The sequence below is a fragment of the Macaca fascicularis genome, chromosome 9 (assembly GCF_037993035.2).
Source record: "Macaca fascicularis isolate 582-1 chromosome 9, T2T-MFA8v1.1".
In the NCBI taxonomy this organism is placed as follows: domain Eukaryota; kingdom Metazoa; phylum Chordata; class Mammalia; order Primates; family Cercopithecidae; genus Macaca; species Macaca fascicularis.
In genome coordinates this window covers 54669426-54694698 of record NC_088383.1, presented here as the reverse complement: position 1 = coordinate 54694698, position 25273 = coordinate 54669426, and the positions used below count along the sequence as shown (strand labels likewise).

Here is a 25273-nt window from a genome sequence, read left to right as displayed (position 1 = left end):
TGCTTGTTGTTATGCCATCCTTTAGCTCAATGTGAAATGAGAAAATGGCTTTTAACTGTTTGAAAATGATATCATATTAAAATCTAATATGGAAGAGGCATTCAGAAAGTTCATCACTGTTTGATATCAACTTATACTTTCTGGCAACTCTAGAACACATCTACTTTCTTAAGATTTTTGTAGATGACAACTCTATTAAAACTCTTTCAAGACATCTTGTAGTGATTATTTGTATCTTAACGGAATCATTTTTAATCCCTTTTATTAAGTCTAACATGATTTGGCAAACCAATGTCTCACAAGGGAACTAAGTCTACCTTGGAACTACTACATTAAGTTTAAAATAAACTATTTTTCAAGTTATCTAGAAATATAAAAATCAATACTCCTTCCCTCAAAAATCTTCCCTGGCATCACATCTGCATTTTCTTGTAAAATGATATATTACCTGATTTTTCTGGTAAAAACTAATGAGAACATTTTTATTTTCATCATATTATACAGTTTACAGAAGTTCATTTCTTTTCATTTTTTGTGCCCAGTGGCACAATTTTATGACTATGAAGCACTTAGACTCTCATCATCTTTTTTTGCAGAGAAATAAAACAAAACTAACAATATGATTTTTAAAATCAGGTATCTAGGATTTTGTAATTTATGTATTAAAACAATCATTTAATTTGTTCTCTTTTAAGTTATTTGGCTGCAGTCATTTCTTGAAAACTTTAGATTTGCTCTTCTATGGGTTAAGACATGAACCCAGGTAAAGAAAAAAGGTTGAGGCTTCATTTATCATGGGTTTATTATTACTTTTCTGTGCATTAAGGAGCTCACGAAAACAGCATCCAAATGATAAGCCAAAGTGCACTGACTGAATTTTCTAATAAAAATAAGACACAAGAAACTAGTTACAATTTGCTTATTTATTTTGGTTGAAACAAATACCGTGTAATTTTTGTAATCTTTTCAAGAGACAGGGTCACACGGTGTTGCTCAGGCTGTAGTACTAGAGTGCAGTGGCTATTCACAGGCACCAGCATTTTATGCTACAACCTTGAACTCCTGGGCTCAAGTGATCTTCCTGCATCAGCATCTGGAGTAGCTGGGACTTCATTTGTGTCCCACTGCACCTGGCTTTTGTAATTTTCCCTTAGTTGAAAAATGGTCAAACCTTAGAAAAAATTCTTAAAATTAATCAAGCATAGCTGTACTATTTTCTTCTTTACCAACTCTGTAATTAATACACCTTGTCATTATTGGATTCATTTTGAGATCCCCAGAAATGGACTCTTACCATGAGGGAAATCACATGCTGATACTATCAATCTGGGTGATCCAGAGTGTTCTTGATTGTCTTCTTAGAAGAAAGAATTCACCAAAAAGACCAATTAGTAAAGCAGACAAAAGTTTTATTGGGAGAAGTAAAAGTGAACTCCAAGACAAGAGTGCGCTGACCCTGCTGGAAACAGCCCCAGGACATTCTGCATTGTGATCTTCTGTGGTCTTCTTCTCCTTAATTAATCAATTTTTTTGAGATGTGGTTTCATTCTTGTTGCCCAGGCTGGTGTGCAGTGGCACAATCTCAGCTCATTGCAACCTCTGCCTCTTAGGTTCAAGCAAGTCTCCTGCTTCAGCCTCCCAAGTAGCTAGTATTACAGGCATGTGCCACTACTCCTGGCTAATTTTTTTCTATTTTAGTAGAGACTAGGTTTCACCATGTTGGCCAGGCTGGTTTTGAACTCCTGACCTCTGCTGATCCACCCATGTCGGCCCCAAAAGTGCTGGGATTACAGGTGTGAGCCACCGTGCCTGGTTGGTCTTGCTTCTCCTTTACTGTGCATAATGCACATGTACAGGACCTAGGGATCAATACAAATCCTACCCAATAGTGACATTGCTCATTACTGCCACCCAGAAAGCTCATATAGCAGTCAAATTTGTACTCATTGCACCAGCGCAGCTCTCAGGAATTCTACTTTTGCCTTTTTCCTTCCTTATCAGGATCTAGTTAACCACATTTTGAGTTTGACCATAGAGTGAGTACTGGTCATCTGAAGAGGTGTTCTGGGCTGTTCCTTCCCACATGGATACCTCCCCTCCTGCCTGCTCATATCTGACCAACTGCCTCCTCTTACATTTATTCCTCAAGGAGTTGGGACTCAGAAATCTTTTGGAAAATGAGATGGGGGTCATTCTGTAGCTACTTTCCGCTAAAAAGGGGTGTTGAGGGTCTTCAGGGTCCCTGCCTTGCTTGCTATCATGGTGACAAGGTTTCAGAGATTGTTGCTGTATCTCTAAAGGTTTGAACCACAGTGTCCAGTGGAGACATGCAGGGATTTGATTGTCCTCGAGGGTAGGAAAGAGGTTGATAAACCTAGTTAGCAGGTTCAAGAAGCAAGGCCCAGAAAGGAGAAGAAGGAAGGTAGAGGCCAGGGGTCCCAGGAAGGGCAGGAACTGTGAGAGTCAGAACCAGGAGAGCCAACCCTCAGTAGTCCTTTCCCAAAGGTGAGAGGCCTGGTTTATGAGACCTCGAATGTGCTCCTGAGTCTGCCCTGGTTTCTTAACCCAGATTGACACTTTTCTTCAAGCACAGACAAATTCCTCCCTGAACTTCAGCCAACATGTTAAGAACTCAGCCACTTTTGAGAACTAAAGCTGCGAGACACTTGACTTGCCACTGCAGCTCTGTTACATGTCAAGCAGTGGTTTCTATCTCTTGAGTCAATTCTAGAGACAGGCTGTGGTAGGTTGAGGAATCTGTGCCAATGCTGGCTCTTCCCATCGTGGCATCTGTGGTGATGCCAAGCCTGATGAGAAAGGGAATTATTTGAATTGTTTGGTGGGGGGCCCAGTGTGAGGTCATAAATAAGGGCAAGGGCCGAGAAGCATCACTGGTCACAATGGGGATGTTAGGAGTGAGGTGAGCCAGAGAGCATGCTCCAGTCCAGTTTGCAGGGAGACAGAGGTGGGCCTGTGTCCCACATAGAAAATAAAGTTATGTCATAGGTAGACAAGGATGGATACTGAAGGAGGCAGGTCAATTCCAAACATTGACCAATATCCTTGTTGGCTACCTGAGACGTGATATTCTGTCACTAAATATTCAGCTGCCAAAGGAGCCAGATAGGTGACTAATTTGAATAGAAGGATGGTTCTTCTCTCCCAGAGGATCATGTGTCCAGTAATGTCAAGGAGAAGAACCTCCCAAAGGGAGTTAAAGATTTGAAATTTTTCCATGACCCAATACTGGCTTGGTAGAGTAAAGAACCTTACTTGAAATTTGGAGTTTTTAGTTTTTAGAGAAAAAAAGTATGAGAGATATTAATAATGATGATGGCTGTGTTGAAGTGTTCAGGGTTAAGAGAACCCACAAAAGTTCCAGAATCTCTGGTAGTAGTGATGCCTAGGGGTGCCTGGCTGATGAGGGTAATGGGGGAGAATAAGGGGCCTAAAACAGTGCAAGTGGGCTTAGACAAGGCTTGAATGTCCACTTTAACTTGTATTAGGTACCATATAACATCTCTTGGAAGGCTTTGTATACAGGGGTCCCAATGATAGGTGAATTTAAATTGGGCTTGAATAGTTGCCTATGCTTGTATCATGGCTGGGGAGCCTGTTCCTGCCCTGGGTGGAAAGAATTCATTTATAACCTCAGGATGAGGCACAGGAAGATTTGGTGAACTTTAGTAGTTGTTGAGCTACTTGTAGAGTCTTTTATTGTGGTTGTGGGCTGCTGGGGCCTATGAGGGTGATTTTAGCTAGAAGCATTAGTGAGCATAGAGCACTGAGTTGCATGTTCCCAAAGAGAACAGATTAAAGTCAAATCAGGATGTCTCTTGATTATGGAAACAGAAGCTGTTAACTCAGTGAGCATTACAGAATGCCACCCAGATTATGACTTTGAGATTTAAATCCAGGTAGTACAGAACAGACCTTTTCTTGGAGAGTGTGTTGGTTCACAGTAGCAAAGACATATTAGTAAACCTACAAGGAGTATTATGACTCATTGTATAACAAGCCAAAGCATTACTAATTTACTTATGTTTATTCTTTTGGCTTTGCTTGAAGAGGAGTTTGAGACCCTGGAGGGGACAAGTGGTCCAGGTGTCCAATGGCACCTCTAGGACTTCCTCTGCCAGAGATGCATCATATAGCTTTACCTTGGAATAGTGGATCCACTTGGTGATCCCTGGCACCATAACTGTGATACGAGTGGAGAGTAAAACAGTGTAAAGACCTCTCCAAATAAGACTCAGTTAAGAGTCTGGAGTTCCATCCTTCCAAATCTTGATGAGAACTTGAGTACAGGTGGATTTAAAATTTGGTCAGAGTTTTCAGGGTGTGAAATATATTTTGGCCTAGTTTTTGAGCCACCAGCTGAAACTGCGATAAGGAATTAACATAATTAGAATTGGTAAGGTCAGTATCCAATAGGAAAGTGAAGAAAGGGTCTTCCACATAATAACTCAAAATAACTGAGTTGTAAGCTAGAGATGGGTATGTTTCTCACCCTTAGTAGAGCAATAGGTAGTTGTTTTGGTTATGGCTTTGAAGTTTCCTGGCATAATTTTTCCAAGATTTGCTTGAGAGATTTGTTAATTCTGTCAACCATTCTGCAGTGTTGTGGGTGCCAGGAGGAATTTAGAAAGTAACTGATTCCCAAGGCCTGGGAAACAAGTTGAGTAACCTGTGAAGTGAAGGATGAACTATAATTACTTTGCAGCCACCTGGGGATGCCAAACCAGGGATGACCTCCTTGAGAAGGGCCTATACTACCTCCATTGCTTTTTCCATTCACAAGGAGTAAGCTTATATCCAACCTGTAAATATGTCTACAAAGACCAGAAGATATTTATATCCCTGACAGGCAAGAAGTTGGGTGAAGTCAAGCGGCCAGTCCTCCCCAGGATAAGTGACCCTCCACTGGACTGGCTGGAAAAGAAAAGGAGGTTTGCTTCCTTGTTTAATGTGCAAAATGTTTAATGTGCACAGGACACAGGCCCTACAAACTTGTTCTATAGTCTTGGAAATATTTTTTTTCCCAAAAGAACCATTTGCACATTATTGAAAGCTGTTTCTTGCAAAAGTGGCAAGAGTCATGCAAAGCATAGTTAACTGTCCATTGAACATTTTAAGGTAGATGAAGAACTTCTCCCAATTGATACCAGCTTCCAGAGCCTCATGTCCCAGTTCCCATTCCTATTCCTCTGGTGAGAACAAGGAGCTGGTGGCTTTGGATCCTCAGTGGGAGGATTAAAGGAAGCTGAGGATGCTCTGCTGGGAAATTTCCTAAGACATTTATGGGAGAATTATCTGCTGAGGGGTTCATGAGAGCCAAGATGGCAGAGTCCCATCTGCATTTTTGGCAGAGATCCTGGTCTTCTTTTAGAGCCATAATGACCTGGATACAGGGCACCTCTGACCATTTTCCCTGTCACCTGCAAAGTAGGTCCAACTGCGAGATGGTGTTAAAATTAGGGCTACCATTTTCTGGCCAGTCTTCCTAGTCATATAGTTTGCATTGAGGCTATGAAGCATTGCAAAGGAAAACTAATATAGTTTTCTTCAATGTCTGGGGATCAGACTTGTCCTAACTGTTGAGAATGCATCCAAGGGGAAAATCCTACAGTGTGGAGATGGGCAATCTGAAAAACAGAGAGAAGAAAAAACTAGGGGAATGTGAGCATCCTCGCTCTCTGTCCATTCTCATCCATTGTGAAAGGGAGAGAGCATCCTTTCCATCCCTTTCCCACACTAGACCAGGTATCCCTAGTCTGTGAAGAGCTTCAGATTTCGTGCACCCTTACTATATGCTCCCAACCAAGCAGTGACCTCTTCCCCTCATTTGGTCTGTGGACCCCCTAGGTCCATAGGTCTTGCATCTAATTATAGATGACTCTGCCCAATTATAATTTTGTAGCCTTCAGTGATAATCCTCTGCATACAGGCAAAGCATGTCAAAGACAGTGGGGAGGGCTAGAGACAAGAGGGAAGTTGATTGTTAAATCCCTGAGAATTCAGTGGTAAGAACATGGAGAGAAAATTGGGTACTAGGTACATCCAAGGAGACCCCTAAACCTAGACCATAACACCTAAAATTTACCTACATTCCATCTGGAGGTGGAATTAGTGCAGAGGAGATGGTGACAGAGCATGCAAAAAGCCATTCTACTGGGGCCTACCTGGGAAGAGACAGGGCAAAGGAGGTGGCATTGGCTAGCAAGAGAGATGCCATGATGGCATGGGCAGCAGGAGCAACTGTGAAGACAGGGTGGTAAGTCCCCAGAGGTCAGTTGTGAGAATATGGAAGTAATCAGAAGCCTTAGGTTCTCTGTCAAGAAAAAAGCATTCTGTGCTTGGGGAGCTCTGTTGGGCATTAGGTGAAAGTGCTCTAGTTGAACACACAAAGTGGAGATGCTAGGGAGATTGCTCAGCATGCTCAGCATTCTCACAGTCTATGCTGCATAGAAGCAGACATGTGAGAGGAGACAGTGGCGAGCACAGTCCCTACCTCACGACAAGATGCAAGTCACAGCACCAAAAGGTATGGCCAAGCCTGGAGTTCCAGAAAGTGTCCTCAGTTCTTGTCTTTTTGCAAGAAAGAATTCAACCAAAACACCAGTTAGTAAATCCAGCAAAACATTTATTGTGCAAGTAACAGTATGCTTTAAGAGAAGAGTGCGCTGACTTGGCTGGGAACAGCCTCAATACATTCTGCATTTGATCTTTTCTCTCACTTTCTTCTTTAGGTTCCTGCCTTTGTTCTTGCCCAGTTCACACCCAGGCTGCAGACCCTCCCTTACTCTTGGTTAATGTGCATATGCAGAACCCAGTGATCAAGACAAATTCTACCCAATGATGGCATTGCTCATTACCTCCACCCCAGGAAGGTAGTATAGCACTCAAATTTGTACTCATTGTGCCCACACAGCTCTTAAGAATTCCCCTTTTGCCTTTCCCCTTCTTTATCAGATTGTAGTTAACACATTCTGACAGTTCAACCATAGAATGAGTAATTACTGAGCATCTTAAGAGTTGTTCTGTGGTGTTTCTTCCTACATAGCTACCTTTCCTCCTGTCTGTTAATGTCTGACTAACTGGCTACCCTAACAGTTGGATTGAAAAGTTCTTGTTCAGTTGAACCTTGAAAGTTTGAAAGTGTCATGTCCTAGGGAGCTGGGAACCCTGTGCAGTTTTACATGGAATTCTGAGTAGAAAGAACAGAATGTATTCTGTTTGGTCACATTTGCTATTTAACTACTCCTGATATCATTGCCATCTCAGCCATAAATCATTTGAGTGATGGTAAGATAGACATAAGTGAACTTCACTTTAAGAATTCAAATATTGCTTTAAGTATTTAAAAACCACTGTACAATTGCACAGCAACAGGCACATTTTGCAACAATTGAATTGAAATGCTGTAAGTACAACAGCAATTAAGGATGTAATCATGTAAGAAAAAAGAATGAGTTCATGTCCTTTGTTAGGGACATGGATGCAGCTGGAAACCGTCATTCTCAGCAAACTATGACAAGGACAAAAAAATCACACACCGCATGTTCTCACTTATAGGTGGGAATTGAACAATGAGAACACTTGGACACAGGAAGGGGAACATCACACACCGGGACTGTTGCGGGGTAGGGGGTGGGGGGAGGGATAGCATTAGGAGATATACTCAATGTAAATGATGAGTTAATGGGTGTAGTACACCAACAAGGCACATGTATGCATATGTAACAAACCTGCACGTTGTGCACATGTACCCTAGAACTTAAAAAAAAAAAAAAGAAAGTAAGCCAAAGCATCTCCACGTATAACTGGTTGTTAGGCAATACCAGTACATTTCCACAATCTAACTTAAATGCAATTTTTACAGAAATTTAAAATGTGCTGGTATAGTTACATTTGTTGAGTAAAGTTAAAAAATGAATATCTTTTGACAATTAAAACCCCAGGGACTTAAAAAAAAGAAAAAAAAAGCTGTAAGATTTGTTTCCTTTCCTTAGAAACACAGATAATTAGGACCTTTATTTAAAATGCACGAGTCAGTTAGACAACTCAGTATCTTGCCAAAAATATAGAGAGAACTATATCAGAAGTCTGAAAACCAAAGAAGAAAAAATACTATACCTAACTTTTGACAAGTCGTTCTCCATTCTGATATTTGAAGACAATGAGCTTGAAGTAGGAATCATTAAGGTTTCTCTTGGGATATGTATTCTGTTGAGATCTAAATTATCATTAAGATTTCCATTGCATGGTGACTCTAGGACTGGCCTTGTAGTATGAGAAGTAAATAAAGATCTGCTCCACTCATTTTCTTGAAGAAGTTTGGTGCTGACATCTGCTAGAATTTCTTTACGTCTGTGAAGATTGCAAAAGACAGATACTGAGTATTTTGTTTTTTAACAAATGTGTCTAAATGACTTGCGTTGTTTAAATAGTGACCATGAGTCAATGAAAGATACAACAAACCATGTTTTAACTCTGAAAGTGTATTAGAGCCTATATGCTGTATACAGTTATAATTTTAAAGTTGTTGTAAAGAAGTACATATATTTCTCGAGGATTTCTAACAAGTAATTCAAACAAAGTAGGTAGGGAAGAGCAAAAGCTATTAATGATGTATGGATTAACAAGTCACACTTGTTGCCTTCTGAAATGGCTCTACTTATAAGATTCTTAAAGATACCATTAGAAATATTTGTGTTTAGCCCAGGCACAGTGTCTCATGGCTGTAATCCCAGCACTTTGGGAGGCAGAGTCAGAGGATCACCAGAGGTGGGGAGATTGAGACCAGCTTGATCAACACGGAGAAACCTTGTCTCTACTAAAAATACAAAAATTTGCTGGACTTGGTGGTGCCTGCCTGTAATGCCAGCTATTCGGGAGGGTGAGGCAGGAGAAACACTTGAACCCTGGAGGCCGAGGATGCGGTGCACCAAAATCGCGCTATTGCACTACAGCCTGGGGAACAAGAACGAAATTCTGCCTCAGAAACAAAAACAAACAAACAAACAAAAAGAAATATTTGTGTTTAGGCCGGGGTCGGTGGCTCACACCTGTAATCCTAGCACTTTGGGAAGCCGAGGCTGGCGGATCATTTGAGATCAGGAGTTTGAGACCAGCCTGCCCAACATGGTGAAACCCCGTCTCTACTAAAAATACAAAAATTAGCCGGGTGCGGTGCTGGGCGCCTGTAATTCCAGCACTCAGGAGGTTGAGGCAGGAGAATCGCTTGAACCTGGGAAGCGGAGGTTGCAGTGACCCGAGATTGTGCCACTGCACTTGAGGCTGGGTGACAGAGCAGAGCAAGACTCCATCTCCAAAAAAAAAAAAAAAAAAAAAAAAAAAGGCCAGCAGTGGTGGTGTGGTGGTTGCTCACCCCTGTACCCAGCACTTTGGGAGGCTGAGGAAGGCGGATCAGCTGAGTTCAGGAATTGGAGAACAGCCTGACCCACATGGCAAGAAACCCCGTCTCCACTAAAAATACAAAACTTAGCGGGGCGTGGTGGTGGACGCTTGTAATCCCAACTACTTGGGAGGCTGAGGCAAGAGAATTGCTTGAATCTGGGAGGAGAAGTTTGGAGTGAGCCGAGATCCCACCATTGCACTCCAGCCTGGGCGACATAGGGAGATTCCATCTCAAAAAACAAAGAAAGAAAGAAAAGAAAAGAAAAAAATACTTGTGTTTCAAGAGTAACTACATGAAATGTTAAAGATGCTAATTCGCTGGACCAGAGTAACCATTGGACTGTGTATAAATATATTAAAACATCATGTCTTACTCCTTAAATATGGACAGTAAAATAAATAAAATGAAGCTTGTATTTAGTAAACCAGTTACAGCAAACAAAAAAAAACACTGTCTCTCAAAGACATTTTCTTTTTTTTTTTTTTTTTTTTTTGAGACGGAGTCTTGCTCTGTTGCCCAGGCTGGAGTGTAGTGGCCAGATCTAGGCTCACTGCAAGCCCCGCCTCCCGGGTTCACGCCATTCTCCTGCCTCAGCCTCCCGAGTAGCTGGGACTACAGGCGCCCGCCACCTCGCCCGGCTAGTTTTTTGTAGTTTTTAGTAGAGACGGGGTTTCACCGGGTTAGCCAGGATGGTCTCAATCTCCTGACCTCGTGATCCGCCCGTCTGGGCCTCCCAAAGAGCTGGGATTACAGGCTTGAGCCACCGCGCCCGGCCCTCAAAGACATTTTCAAACATATCTATTGAACACTCTTGTACATTTCACCCATTATCTGAGAAAAATTAAGCATTTGGTACCAAGGAATCATTCAGAACAACAACTCTCAGGGGAGGAGGAGACAGCTGAGATCAAAGAGAACTTAATCATCTCCAAAGGCATTTTGCTCCTAAAATCGTGGCCACAGCATCAGAAGTAGGGCCTGCCCTTTTGGTCTTCCACCCACCGCTTCAGGCTGACCAAGGTGTTATTTTTCACCACTTTATGAATTATATTTCCTTTCAAGCCTGTGTTTACCATTCCCTATTTCACAACTATGCCTTTATGTGGAGTGGAAAAACTGTACAAAATACTTTGTTCCAAGGTGACCTCTAAGGATAATACCAAAGATTGCAATCAAGGAAAGTTAATTTACTGAGTGCCAGAATGTGCAAAGGAGTAGAAGTGCCTGACCCTTTTTTCAGTTTAAGTTGTAATCTTATCAAAAATAATTAAACTAATTAATATTTCTATATAGAGGAATGCTGACAAACAATTGTATAACAGTATCACTGTCTAAATTATGAAGCTTCAAGATACTTGGCAGAAAAATTAATAGATCAGGTTAACTACATAAGAATATTAAGGGGAAAAGGAACCATATAAAACCAAAAATCAGGCCAGGCATGATGGCTCATGCTTGTAGTCCCAGCACTGTGGGAGGCGAAGGTGGGCAGATCACTTGAGGTCAAGAGTTTGAGACCAGCCTGGCCAACATGATGATACCCCGTCTCTACTACAAATACAAAACTTAGCTGGGCGTGGCGAGATCATGAAAGGTCATACTTGGGAGTCTGAGGCCGGAGAATTGCTAGAACTCCGGAGGCACAGTTGCAGTGAGTCCAGATCATGCCACTAACTGCACTCTAGTTTGGGCAACAGAGTGAGAATCCATCTCAAAGAAACAGAAAACAAAAGAAAAACAAACAAACAAAAACCCCCACCAAAAAAAACAGGGGAGTGGTATGAATTGTCCTAGACTAACATTTTAAAAGTAAGTTCATTTACTAACATCATTTTCCAAAATTGTCTAATCTAGTTAGCTTTTGCTTCCCCCAATCTTATGAATCTGTCTCACTAAAAATTATGCTTTTGAGGCAAATTAATGATCTTCATTTATTTTCTGTGATTCTGTCTTTGACGTACTTGCTTAATTTATCTGACAGAGATTCTCTAGCTTTTAATTCTTCTAGATGCAGTTTCTTATATGTTTCCAATTCTGCTGTATTATAGTCTGCTTGTGAAGTGTTTGCTTTGTAGAGTTGGAATTCCAGATTTTCAATTATCAGTTCCATCTGACCTTACATGGAAGCAATGTTTTCTTCTGTTAACCACTGTAGCTCTTCTTGAGATGTTTCTTGTGTCTAAAACAAATTAAAAGGGTATATAAAAAATTATAGCCTGAATAACCATTGTATATTTGTTTCTTTTTGTTTTGGGTCAGTGATCTAGAGAGCATTTTTAACTATATGAAAAAAGAATCTCAAGTTTAATATATTTATTGTCAGTATCAGCTAAGTTAATAATTTAATCTGAATTATAAAAAAATGAAATCATACTTATGGTAGTACTCATGAAATGTAACACTCCAAAGAATAACAGAATCAATTTAAATTCTAAAAAGTTGAACAATATAACTTAAGAATATTTTAAGAGTGTAGTATAATTTTTAAATCCCATTTTTCTTTCTCTATTAGTCTTGTTTTATGCCAACTGATTTTAGTAATCAAATGATTCACTAATGAGAATCATTATTACAGAAGATCAATTTAGTTACAGTAATGGTGGCAAGTGAAATATTTAGAGAGAGAAACAGATATCACCTTCCTTCTAGAAATCTACCAAACAAATTGCTATAACAGAAGTAGAGGAAACACATAAATGTTTATATCCAAACTATAATTTGCAGTGAAATGAATGAAGGCACATTATGGATAATAAACTAACCTGTAAAAATAGATTGACTTTTTCTAATTGTTCTATTATCTCCTGCCTTGCTCTTCTTCAACCTCCTGTTTATGGTGTTCCAATAGACCACGTTCTAACATATTCATTTCCATGTGACTTTTGAGGTTCACTAGTTCTTCTTCCAACCTCCCCTGATCCATCTGTAGTGTTTCACATTTATTTTGCATCATTTTCATATATAATGCCTGTTGAAGAACTTCAATCTCTCCATCCACATGTCGATCTTCTGAAGATGCAATTTCCACTGCTTCTATAGGATCAAACAATAAGGTTTGGTAATGAAGAAGGAAGACTGAGAATAGTCTAACATAAAAGTAGTAATTTTTAGTTGTAATAAAGTTCAGACACAGAGCCAAACCATATCAAAATGTAAATTACACTTTTAGCTGGGGGACAAGATGGTCAACCAGATGCAGTCAGGAAACATCTCTTCCACAGAGAGAAAACAAAATATTAAGTAAATCGTCACACTTTGAACAGATCTTTGGGAAAAAAAGAAACACATGAAGTCAATAGAGCGGCAATACAGACACTGAGTTTGAAGAGGGAGGAAGCTAGGAAGCCAGACTGAGTCACCAGACACCAGGACCAGCTCTTGGTCCAGAACGGGACCTAAGGAAGGAGAGAGTGAAGGAACTATGGGTCACACACGCTTGCCATGGACCTCTAAGATCCTAGCTACAAGAGATCCCATGATCCACACAGACATTTGAACTGGCAGAGGGCACTGCCAGGAGAGTAGGGAGAGGCGGAGCTCAAACATGCATGGAGCCCAAAAGGTTTCATGCATGAGGCAGCTGCAGCTAAATACAGGAATAGGCACCCATTCCTCAAGGCTCTCCATCTTTCTCTGCATGACTCTAGTCCCTGCTGACAGCTGGACCAGGAGAGAGCAAGGCTGCCTTTCCTGAGGGTCTGAAGTGCATCTGATCTGTACAGCCCCTTTTCTGCCGGGCCCTTCCCCAGTTGATGCCTGGATGCTCCCTCAAGGGTGTACACATAGCACAGCCTCCACTGTACCACCTGAGTGTTTTTCTGGCAGACCAAAAGCAGTTTTCCTGCTTCAGCACAGCTTATCCCTGAGGTACAGGAGGATACAGCTACAAGACCTGTCCCAGCTTCCCAGAGTTTGAGCACAGTTAAGGGGTATTGAGCTCATAACTGTGGCCCGAGCTCAAGTTGGGGTGGCGCTCCTCCTCTCAAAACACTGAGAAGAGTGAGGCACAGGAAAAAACAAATAACTCCATCAAAAAGTGGGCAAAGGATATGAACAGACACTTCTCAAAAGAAGACATTTATGCAGCCAACAGACACGTGAAAAAATGCTCATCATCACTTGAATCAGAGAAATGCAAATCAAAACCACAATGAGATATCATCTCACACCAGTTAGAATGGCGATCATTAAAAAGTCAGGAAACAACAGGTGTTGGAGAGAGTGTGGAGAAATAGGAACACTTTTACACTGTTGGTGGGACTGTAAACTGGTTCAACCATTGTAGAAGACAGTGTGGTGATTCCTCAAGGATCTAGAACTAGAAATACCATTTGACCCAGCCATCCCATTACTGGGTATATACCCAAAGGATTATAAATCATGCTGCCATAAAGACATATTGCACATGTATGTTTATTACGGCACTATTCACAATAGCAAAGACTTGGAACCAACGCAAATGTCCATCAACGACAGACTGGATTAAGAAAATGTGGCACATATACACCATGGAATACTATGCAGCCATGAAAAAGGATGAGTTTGTGTCCTTTGTAGGGACATGGATGCAGCTGGAAAGCATCATTCTCAGCAAACTATAGCGAGAACAGAAAACCAAACACCGCATGTTCTCACTCATAGGTGGGACTTGAACAATGAGATCACTTGGACACAGAAAGGAAAATATCACACACCAGGGCCTATTGTGGGGTAGGGGGAGGGGAGAGGGATAGCATTAAGAAACATACCTAATGTAAATGACTATTTAATGGGTACAGCACCCCAACATGGCACATGTATGCATATGTAACAAACCTACATGTTGTGCACATGTATCCTAGAACATAAAGTATAATTTAAAAAAAAAAATACACATCTTGGCTAGAATACCATAAGCAGTGAGTTTTATCTCAACAACAGTAGAAAAGCAAGCAGATACAGAGTAAGCAGGAAAAAAATAGAGAACTTAGAGGACTCCATATGTTAACTCTACAGTTGTGAGTTTTTAAAATAATAACCATTTAAGCCCTAAATTTTCCTGATGTAATTTTGCCTTTTTATTTTAAAATGTCCAAAAGAAGCATCATACTATGTAGCCATGAGGAGTCCAAGAAACCTAGCATATCTGAATGTTTGAGAATCCTATTCTGTTTCTTATTAATATCTAGAGAGCAAAGGAAATTCTATAAATCTTGTAAGAAAATGCCAGGAGGTTAGCCCAGTGTTTTAGATAGTGGCAACTAAGCTAGTGTCACTTTTTAGAAACAAGTAAGGGGGAAACCTCAAACAAATTCAAAGGAGCCCAAGATAAAAACGTTCATATAAAATATAACCTTGCTGTGTAAATCAAACAAAATATAAAACTATGTGTGCAAACTAGAAAATAAATGCTTCACAAACAGAAGGTAAGTTCTGTAGAAACCAAGAGTACACAATCCAGAAAGATGTTTGTCTTTATAGCAGAAAGGACTTACCAGAAATGACCAAAAAGCTTTCATTGTTCTAGGAGGGATATATGGTCTTTTATTAAAGGAGCCTTATTCAAACCAGACCTCAACATACCAAAAATCATGTATCAAATAACTGAGGTTTAAACTGAAAGAAGACTCACCAGGGCAGAAAGGGTGACTTATAGAAGCAGAGCGCTAAAGGGTATAAAGTGAAGACTGCATGCATGCTCCAAGAATCACCAATTCCTTCCAATTGTAAACTTTGCAGGTCCCATTTAAGACACCATATGTGTAAACCTAAACAGCAAACAAAGAGTCTCTCAAGTAAAAAATATTTACGTGGAATAGATTATTGTAATGAGAATGTAAATGTCATAGTAAACCATGTGCATATTAATAGAGGTAAAGAAGAACAAAATTTTTAATGTGGAGGATTGCATAGTTGTTTTTGAATTAATTATTCTTGGCTGCAAAGATCAGTAACAAGAGTGATGAGTCTGAGGTTAGACCAGCAGTTTCTGGGCCTGTGTCACTGCAGGTGTCTTTTCTGTGTAAGGCTGCAATGCCCTTTGTGCAAGGTTGCGGTTTTTTTAGTCTTTTCTGATAGTTTTTGTTATCAGACATATAAACATAACAATCCTCTAATGATGGTCTTCTTGGGTCTATTTGCCCAGGTTTTCTTTTTTTTTTTTTTTCTTTTTTTTCTTTTTTGAGACGGAGTCTCGCTCTGTCACCCGGGCTGCAGTGCAGTGGCCGGATCTCCGCTCACTGCAAGCTCCGCCTCCCGGGTTTACGCCATTCTCCTGCCTCAGCCTCCGGAGTAGCTGGGACTACAGGCGCCCGCCACCTCGCCCAGCTAGTTTTTTGTATTTTTTTAGTAGAGACGGGGTTTCACTGTGTTAGCCGGGATGGTCTCGATCTCCTGACCTCGTGATCCGCCCGTCTCGGCCTCCCAAAGTGCTGGGATTACAGGCTTGAGCCACCGCGCCCGGCCTGCCCAGGTTTTCTTAGTCTTAGTGAGACCATTTTGATTCTGATAACTTCCAGAGGGGTAAGGTGTACACAAGAGCAACATACCTTTTGTTTAATTTTGCTGTCAATGTTAAAGTTTTCTAATACAGAGTATATTAAGAAAAAGAAGGAAATATAATTAACCAATATTTATATTTAAATTTAAAGATTACCCTGGCCTTTATTGGGAACCTGGTAAGATCTGATTTATTTCAGCATGAGTGTGCATAAATTTTACATCAGATAGAGTTTCTGTGCAATGGGAATATTGTAAGATTGTTCATTTTGTTAATCTGATCATTTTAAAACCATATTAAATGAAAATAAAACATATAGAATATTTTGGCTTTAATCCCCATCAGAGACAAACAAACAAAAACATAAACAATGTAATCCATTTAAATTTAGCCATTAATATAAATTGAATTTTATCCTGCTAATAAAACAATAATTTACAATTCAAACTTTATGCATTAAGTCAAAAAATTAAAGAAGGAAAAATTACAACATTAGATCCTAGAATAAAGTATTTGATGATTACACATGCAAAATAGCATAATTTAAAAATTCTTAGTAAAAAAGGAAAATTCTGCAAATATACTAATCAAGAAAAAACATTAGAAGTATTTCAATAAAGGTAAAGTTAAAAGATGGAGGGGACTGGGCTCTCACAATTCACCACTGTGTGAGATGGCTGAGTAGGAACCAAAACAAGGAAGAGAAGAAAAACAGGAAAGAAGCTGATTCAAAGAATCTGAATTGTAGTTGTTCACAGATGACATGGATGTAAACTAGAAAAGGAAGAAAATCTATTTTAACGTGCAGAACATGAACTGTTAGAAACACAACATCCAGAAAATTGGGTAAATGCATGGTCAACATACTACTCTTCAGTAGTAATAATGGATGAACAACAGGAATAACAACAGCATAACACAGACAATCAACGTGTATTTTGATTATCAAATGTACCAAAGTACACATTTACAAGACATGTCTAGGCCTGCAAAAACTCATAAAACTTTACTGAATGACACACACACAAAAAGACATGTTTTAAGACAAATCAAATCCTTGGATCAGAAAAGGTAGTAAAATAAAGATCTTTACGACACAAATTTAGTGTACTTTAAACCTGAAGTCAACATATTTCAAAAAAAGTCTCTTATGTATTAATCAAGAGACAAAATTATAGTAAAAGGAAACAAAATGGAGGGCTTGTCAAGTTTGATAGAAACTTATATGTATAATATAGTTTGGCTATGCCCCCACGCAAATCTCACCTTGCATTGTAATAATCCCATGTGTCATGGGCGGGGCTAGGTAGAGATAATTAAATCATGAGAGTGGTTCCCCTATACTGTTCTCGTGGGAGTGAATAAGTCTCATGAGATCTGACACTTTTATAAATGGGATTCCCCTTGCAAAAGCTCTCTTACTTGTCATCATATAAGACATGACTTTGCTCCTCATTTGCCTTCAGCCATGATTGCCAGGGCTACCCAGTCATGTGAAACTGTGAGTCAATTAAACCTCTTTCCCTGATAAATTACCCACTCTCGGATATGTCTTTATTAGCAGTGTGAGAACAGACTAATACGATGTATTATCTTAAACTTCTAAATGAATCAAATACAAAACACATACCAAACAATATTGAAATAAAATGACCTTAATACTACTTAAAACAAAATAAACAATGACTCAAAAAATGACCCAAAAATGAAAATAAACTTCACACATAGAATGCCAGGCTTACATATAGTCAAATAAGTAGGAATACAAAAGAAAACATGTTATTTTCACAACTTAAACGTAATTATCCTGTATGTAAAAGAGTGTGTAATTATCCTGGTATGGTGGCACATGCCTGTGGTTCCAGCTACTCAGGATGCTGAGGTGGGAGGATCACTTGAGCCCAAGAGGTTGAGGCTACAGTGAACTATGTTGATATCACTGTACTCCAGCCTGGGTAACAGAGTGAGACCTTAGATCAAAAAACAAAGAAAATAAAAATAAAAGAGTGTCTTACTAGGTATCGGTTAAAGCAGGAGGGAAAGCACACATCTTTGGTGGGAGAGACTATCTTTGCAGCTTTGTGAAAGGGATCTTTCCAGAATGTATCAAAAATTTGGCCCCACACTCACACTTCAAGTTGCCCAACCCAGAAAAAACCTGACGTCTGCCATGACATCATCACAGCCCACAGAATCCACAGTGACATTATTTATAATAGTAAAAATTGTATAGTACCCATATGTCCTAAGTAAGAAAATACTCCAACACAGACCTTAAAAGCAAATATTTTAATATGTAGTACCATGATGACAGTGGCTCCTGGTTGAGACAATGATTGGTAGTGGAGGATGTGACAAGGAAGGGTGTTTTACTCCTTAGTATCAAAGCTGTGTCACTGTTAATAATTTTACCACAAAATAAATATATATATTATTTACAAGAAAAATAATATTTAATAACCAGAATTTTGCTTCAACCTCTGGATGGTTAAGAAAGTTGTCTGCTTCAACGTCTCAGCAGAATTTTAAATTTCTTTAACCTATAACAAAAGATGAATGAGAGTACCTCCATGAACAAAATTTCATTGAGATGGATGTGCTGTCAATGATTTAAACAACTTGCTAGCATTAGATATTTAGGTTGATTCAACTTTTTTAAAGCAATGATAGAAAAAAACACCCTTTATTATCTAAATGTAGTGGAACCTTTATTTTTCATTAGTATCAGGTTTTGAATATTCTTTTCCATTGTATTTCTAAAATTGTAATTACTAGTTTAAAGTCAAAATTATACTGATTCACTCGGTTTAGCTTCAAGTTCATTGCAGCATTAGGCAGAGCAGTTTCCTTTTCAAAAATCTTCCTTGTCCTGAATTTTCCAGCTCTTCCTGCCATTAATACAGCACTGATGTGTGCTGTTTCTTTAATCCTGGACCACAAAGAGCAGACAGTGTATCCAGATGTGGACTTTGAACAATTGCTGCAGCCCAACCCCACTGACCACACAGGATCTGCTCTTCGTTGCCACCTTAGGTCTGGGGTGGAGCCCTGCCAAGGATGATGCCCCAAACAGAAGCTCTTCACAGCTTTCATTTCACTGGGAGGCTGTGAAAAGGAGATGGGAGAGGGCTGAAGCCAGGCCCTCGGTAAATGTGAGCAAATGTGTGAGGCAGGACACTGCAGAGTCGGAGAAGATGAGCAAGTCCTAAACACAGCACTGCAGGATGGAGACAGACCCGTGATTCCATAAGGAAAGGTGCCATTTCTGACGCTTCCTCCTTTTCTCTTCCTCCAGGGTACTTTCTTAGGTACAATCAGTATTGACAAATCGGTCCTGAGTGCTGAGAATATTTATTTTAGGGCTTCAAATCAACACACCCCTTCCTGTGCCAAAAGGGAAGGAACTCAGCATGTGGGAAGGATGGTCCTATGCTGTTCACTGGGACAGGAGAATGTAGGAACAAGAAACTCCAATGTGAGACAAAAGGAGCGCTATTTCTATTGCTGTCCTCAGGACACCGTCCTTCCTAGTGAAGCCCACACATTAGGTGCCTGCCTTGGGTATGTGGCTGCACTGACCCTCCACTTCAGGTCACAAACCTGCAGGTCCTGCCAGCCCCTGGTGAGCATAGCATCACCAGGGGAGGCTGAGTAGAGCTTTTCCTTGCTCCTGGTCCTCAGCTTCCCAGTCTCTCTTCCATTACCGAGCCTTAACCCCAAACTGCATTCTGCCTCCTTCTCCAACCTCCCTTCCCAGAGCCAGTGCCCCCTCATCATTGCACAGTCAGTGAATGAGTAAGTAAATATGTGAATAAACAAATTTCCTTCGTGCACATGTAAGGAAGTCTAGGAATCAGGATACAGGCAGGGTGGAATACGGAGAAAGTGTTCTGGATGACTTTGTATTAAATACGCGAGTTTGGAAGTGTCAGCCACAGACATCCCATGCACAGATGGCTATGCCTCTCTAGCAAAGCACCTCTGTGCTGCTTTCTCTGCAGGACACACTCTCCCTGGTGAAGTCCACAGCAACATCCTTGAAGGACACTGGTTCCTGGACAGATGGTGGGCATTCTTATTCAGCCTGCACCATCTCTGGCAATGTCCACAGGAAATGGTCAAGGCCTATCTCCCTTTCCACTGGGAAAAGGTAGCTGCGTATACTAAAAGGTCAAAATCTGCTTAGGGCCCAGTCAAATATTCTCCAGGCTGACTTGGCATATGCCTTTCAGATACATTCACAGAGATGAATACACTCTAAATACATGATAAATTTTACCATGAGGACATGACATAAGGTGTGGTATAAATATCCTGACCATTCTACAATGAGATGCTAAAGGTGACTACTGACTGCTGATTCTAAAAGACTTGAAAATCTATAAGTAAACTCTGATCCCAGGTATTTTAATTAAATCTGTGAACTAACCACATGCAAGCAATTATGTCATGAATCTGATTAATTGTGACTATGGACAAATGATTCCCCAATCTGAAACTCACAATTCTCATCTGCGAAATTATTTAAGAATCATTTTAATGTGATTAAATGTTTTAAATGAACCAATAGAGAAAGTGCTTTTGTTTTGTTTTGTTTGTTTTGTTTTGTTTTTGAGACGGAGTCTCATTCTGTTGCCCAGGCTAAAGTGCAGTGGCATGATCTCAGCTCACTGCAACCTCCACTTCCTGGGTTCAAGCAATCCTCCTGCCTCAGTTTCCTGAGTAGCTGGGATTACAGGTTCCTGCCATGACACCCAGCTAATTTTTTGTATTTTTAGTAGAGATGGGGTTTCAGTATCTTGGCCAGGCTGGTCTTGAACTCGTGACCTCGTGATCCACCCACCTCGGCCTCCCAAAGTATTGGGATTACAGGCGTGAGCCACTGCACCTGGCCTGAAATTGTTTCTTATATAACAAAATGCAATACATAAATGCTACAGGTATATTATTCATTAAAATATTATTGACCTTTGGTGCAATGTCCGTCGTTCTGCATGACTGATCAGACTTTATACAGAACCTGGAGTCAGCACTTGCTGCCTCTCTCATCTGACCAGAGATCAGGTGTCATTACCAAATGTGAGGTCAGACAGGTTTAGCTTCACAAGCCTGTGGTACCTGGGACTGCTGTGCTGAAGGATGGTCCTGGCCTGGCCCTTCCTATAGGATGAAGTCTCCCTTTCCCTCCTGTTTACTCTGGATCCTCACAACTTTCACTATGATTATCTCTTCTATAGCCTCCTGTCTCTCTGCTCATAGAGTAATAGAAGCCTTTCAGTGAGTTCAGCTCTCTCCAGTCTTTCAAACATGGCCACAGTTTTCTAAAATTTACCTTCCTCGAACTGTCCCCCTAGACGCACCAGAGATGCATCTGTGCCGTTCAGAGCAGAAAAGGCAGGTTCCTAGTCTCCTGCCCACCAGAGCAGGATGGTTAGAGCTCACTCTGTAGTGATTATTGGGTGCCTCCTGCTGGAACCCCCACTGGAGCACTGAAATTCTCAATGTCCTGCTTTATCTGCTGTGTTGGCTGGGGCATGCCTTGGATCCATGAAAACATAAAGTGAAGAAAGTATTCTTCAATTCCTTGTCACTCTTTTTTCACTCATCATTAGTTATCGAATTTAGTGCCCAGCCAAGAAAACAGAGACCAAGAGAGACTGTGGAAAGACCATGGTGTACCAAGACATCTATCTTACAGACGCAGCTTCTCACAGGGTGTTTGGAAACTTCCAGCCAGTCTGTATCCCAAATAGGCACAAGAGGAACCACCTCAGTCAATTTGGAGACTCCAGGAGCACACACTACAAATAAATATGAGCGCAGAAGATTTGATGGAGAAGGTGGTAGGAGGTAGATAGTTTCCATAGGCAGAGCTACATCACTCAAATCCTATGAAAGGAGAGAACGGGCAGAAGGAAAACTATGGAGAGGAGATATCAGCAAACCTTGAGGCCTAAATGGTAAACAGTCCCGGCTCCGTCATCTGTGCCCACTTCCCAGCAGGTCTAAGTGGAGTGAGCAAAGCTCATGGCAAGAGAATTCAGCCCTGGAGACCTGGAAAGAAGTGGACAGGGCTTTCCTCTCCCTCTCTTTTTTATATGAATACAAGGGTTGTTTCTGCTCCCTTCCCCAAGAGAAATTTATCTTCCAAAACTTAAAGCCATTTAAGGCTAAATATTTAATATGAAAAACCCTTAAAGATGGAGACAGGAGAGTCAGCTCCAGGAAAATCAGAAGGATGCTTTGGGAAATAATCTTTAATTGAGGGAAGAGTGAAGCAAGATGGTGAAATAGGACCCTCCAGAAATCATCTCCTCCACAGAAAAATAAAATTGAACAACTAAGCACAGAAATACCTTCACAAGAGCTAAGGCAACCAGGTGAGAGATCAGAGTACCTGATTTTAGCACAGCAATAAGAAAAGAGGCTTTGAATATGGAGGAAAGGCAATATTCCATTGCTAATCTCCCCCTTTCCCCAACTCCAAGCAGTGCAGCTCAGGGACATGGCTGACTTGAGGAAGGAAAGTGATGAGAGTGAAGAGTTTTGACTTGAAGGCCAGTGCTGGGCCCATCACAGTAAAATGCAGTGCCAGGGAGAACCCTACAGTCCTGACCCCAGACCAGGACCCATGGACAAAGTCCCTAGACTCCCCCCAGCACCTGGTGGAAAACTGCAGCCCCAACAGGACAGTCTCAGGTTCTGGTTTGTATCACTGCTGGCCTTCTCCAGTGGCATTGGGCGATGAGTAAACTTGAGCAGCAGGCGGAGCATATCAGCACTGGTCTGGGACATGCTCCAGGTTTTTTTCTGGTTCCAATTTCCATGAGCTTTGGGCATTGCCCAGCTAAGCCTTGGTGACCAAGGGACTGCCCCCACCATTCCTCAGCAGCACAATACTGGAAGTGACTATCTACTAGGGAAAAGGAGAGGAACATGAGCTCAAGGCTTTGCCTGGCAACCCAGTGCCAGGCTGGCCATGGTGAAATCCAACACTAGGCAAAACCCAGTGGCCTTGACTCCAGGCTGGTGCCTGTGGACAGAGCTGCTGGACCCGCCACAGTGCCAGATAGAGACCCACAGCCTCGGTAAGACAGTCTTGTTTCCCAGCCCACATCACCACTGACGCTCTGCAGCAGCCTTGAGACACACATAAACCTCAGTGGCAGGCAGTTGTAGCAGTGTGGGCCTCGGGCATCACTCTGTGCTGTGCTGGTCTCTGGCTGTGGGCTTTGGGTGTGACTCAGCATTACAGCAGCTGTGGTAGCCATGAGACTGCCAGTCTCATCATTCCCCTACCCCAGGAAGCACAGCACAGACAGAGGCAGTGTCTGCTTAAAGGAAGGAGAGGGAAGCAGGCACATGTTGCCATGAAGCCCAGTGCTGGGCCTCACAGTGGGCAGAGCACTAAAGTGCCTGACCCCAACGAGAGGACCATAAACAGAAACTCTGGACCTGTCCCAGTCCCATCAGGAAACTTGCAAAGCCAGTGGGTTGGAGTAGCCACTTCAAGCCCTCTTCTAGTCCTTTCCGGCCAGAACAACACAGCAACTTTGAACATGTGCAAACCTAGGCTTAGAGCGCCCTCTAATGCTGAAAAGAAGCAGTGACCATAGGAGAACACAAGAACCAACCTGCTTAGAATCTGTGAAAGAATAAGCACAAAGCCAGACCGCTGAGGCTGTAATAAATACCTAATCATGTAATGTGCTTATTTGATGCCCACAAGCATCAAATACATTCATAAAACCATGACTTGAAAGCTAAAGCACCAGAGATTGACACTAAAGTGATGAAGATGTGTGGTCTCATAGTCAAAGACCTTGAAACATGTGTTTTAAGAAAACACCAAAGAATATCAGTAACACACAGAGAAACAACTTGAGAGTTTAAAAAGTATTTTTGCGGGGGGGCGGAGCAAGATGGCTGAATAGGAACAGCTCCAGTCTCCAACCTCCAGTGCGAGCGACACAGAAGACCGGTGATTTCTGCATTTTCAACTGAGGTACTGGGTTCATCTCACTAGGGAGTGCTGGATAATCGGTGCTGGTCAGCTGCTGCAGCCCAACCAGCGAGAGCTGAAGCAGGGCGAGGCATCGCCTCACTTGGGAAGCGCAAGGGGAAAGGGAATCCCTTTTCCTAGCCAGGGGAACTGAGACACACAACACCTGGAAAATCAGGTAACTCCCACCCCAATACTGCGCTTTAAGCAAACAGGCACACCAGGAGATTATATCCCACACCTAGCCGGGAGGGTCCCATGCTCACGGAGCCTCCTTCATTGCTAGCACAGCAGTCTGCGATCTCGAGGCAAGGCAACAGCGAGGCTGGGGGAGGGGCGCCCGTCATTGCTGAGGCTTAAGTAGGTACATTGAGCCGCTGGGAAGCTCGAACTGGGTGGAGCTCACAGCAGCTCAAGGAAACCTGCCTGTCTCTGTAGACTCCACCTCTGGGGATAGGGCACAGTAAACAACAACAAAAGCAGCAGAAACCTCTGCAGATGCAAACGACTCTGTCTGACAGCTTTGAAGAGAGCAGTGGATCTCCCAACACGGAGGTTGAGATCTGAGAAGGGACAGACTGCCTGCTCGAGTGGGTCCCTGACCCCTGAGTAGCCTAACTGGGAGACATCCCCCACTAGGGGCAGTCTGACACCCCACACCTCACATGGTGGAGTACACCCCTGAGAGAAAGCCTCCAAAGCAAGAATCAGACAGGTACACTCCCTGTTCAGTAATATTCTATCTTCTGCAGCCTCTGCTGCTGACACCCAGGCAAACACGGTCTGGAGTGGACCTCAAGCAATCTCCAACAGACCTGCAGCTGAGGGTCCTGACTGTTAGGAGGAAAACTATCAAACAGGAAGGACACCTACACCAAAACCCCATGAGTACGTCACCATCATCATCAAAGACCAGAGGCAGATAAAACCACAAAGATGGGGAAAAAGCAGGGCAGAAAAGCTGGAAATTCGAAAAATAAGAGTGCATCTCCCCCGGCAAAGGAGCGCAGCTCATTGCCAGCAATGGATCAAAGCTTGACGGAGAATGACTTTGACGAGATGAGAGAAGAAGGCTTCAGTCCATCAAACTTCTCAGAGCTAAAGGAGGAATTACGTACCCAGCACAAAGAAACTAAAAATCTTGAAAAAAAAGTGGAAGAATTGATGGCTAGAGTAATTAATGCAGAGAAGGTCATAAACGAAATGAAAGAGATGAAAACCATGACACGAGAAATACGTGACAAATGCACAAGCTTCAGTAACCGACTCGATCAACTGGAAGAAAGAGTATCAGCGATTGAGGATCAAATGAACGAAATGAAGCGAGAAGAGAAACCAAAAGAAAAAAGAAGAAAAAGAAATGAACAAAGCC

The 25273-nt window shown here is 41.7% G+C and overlaps 1 long non-coding RNA gene across 1 annotated transcript; it reads right to left on the bottom strand.

Annotated features, from left to right (window-relative positions):
- Positions 1-6622: 6622 nt before the first annotated feature.
- Positions 6623-15170, bottom strand: LOC135965086 (uncharacterized). The gene is made up of 4 exons (XR_010577945.2): positions 15033-15170; positions 12184-12454; positions 11383-11600; positions 6623-8370 (listed from the first exon to the last, which is right to left on the bottom strand). It is a non-coding gene; the product is annotated as an uncharacterized lncRNA (long non-coding RNA).
- Between the last annotated feature and the right edge of the window lie 10103 nt (positions 15171-25273).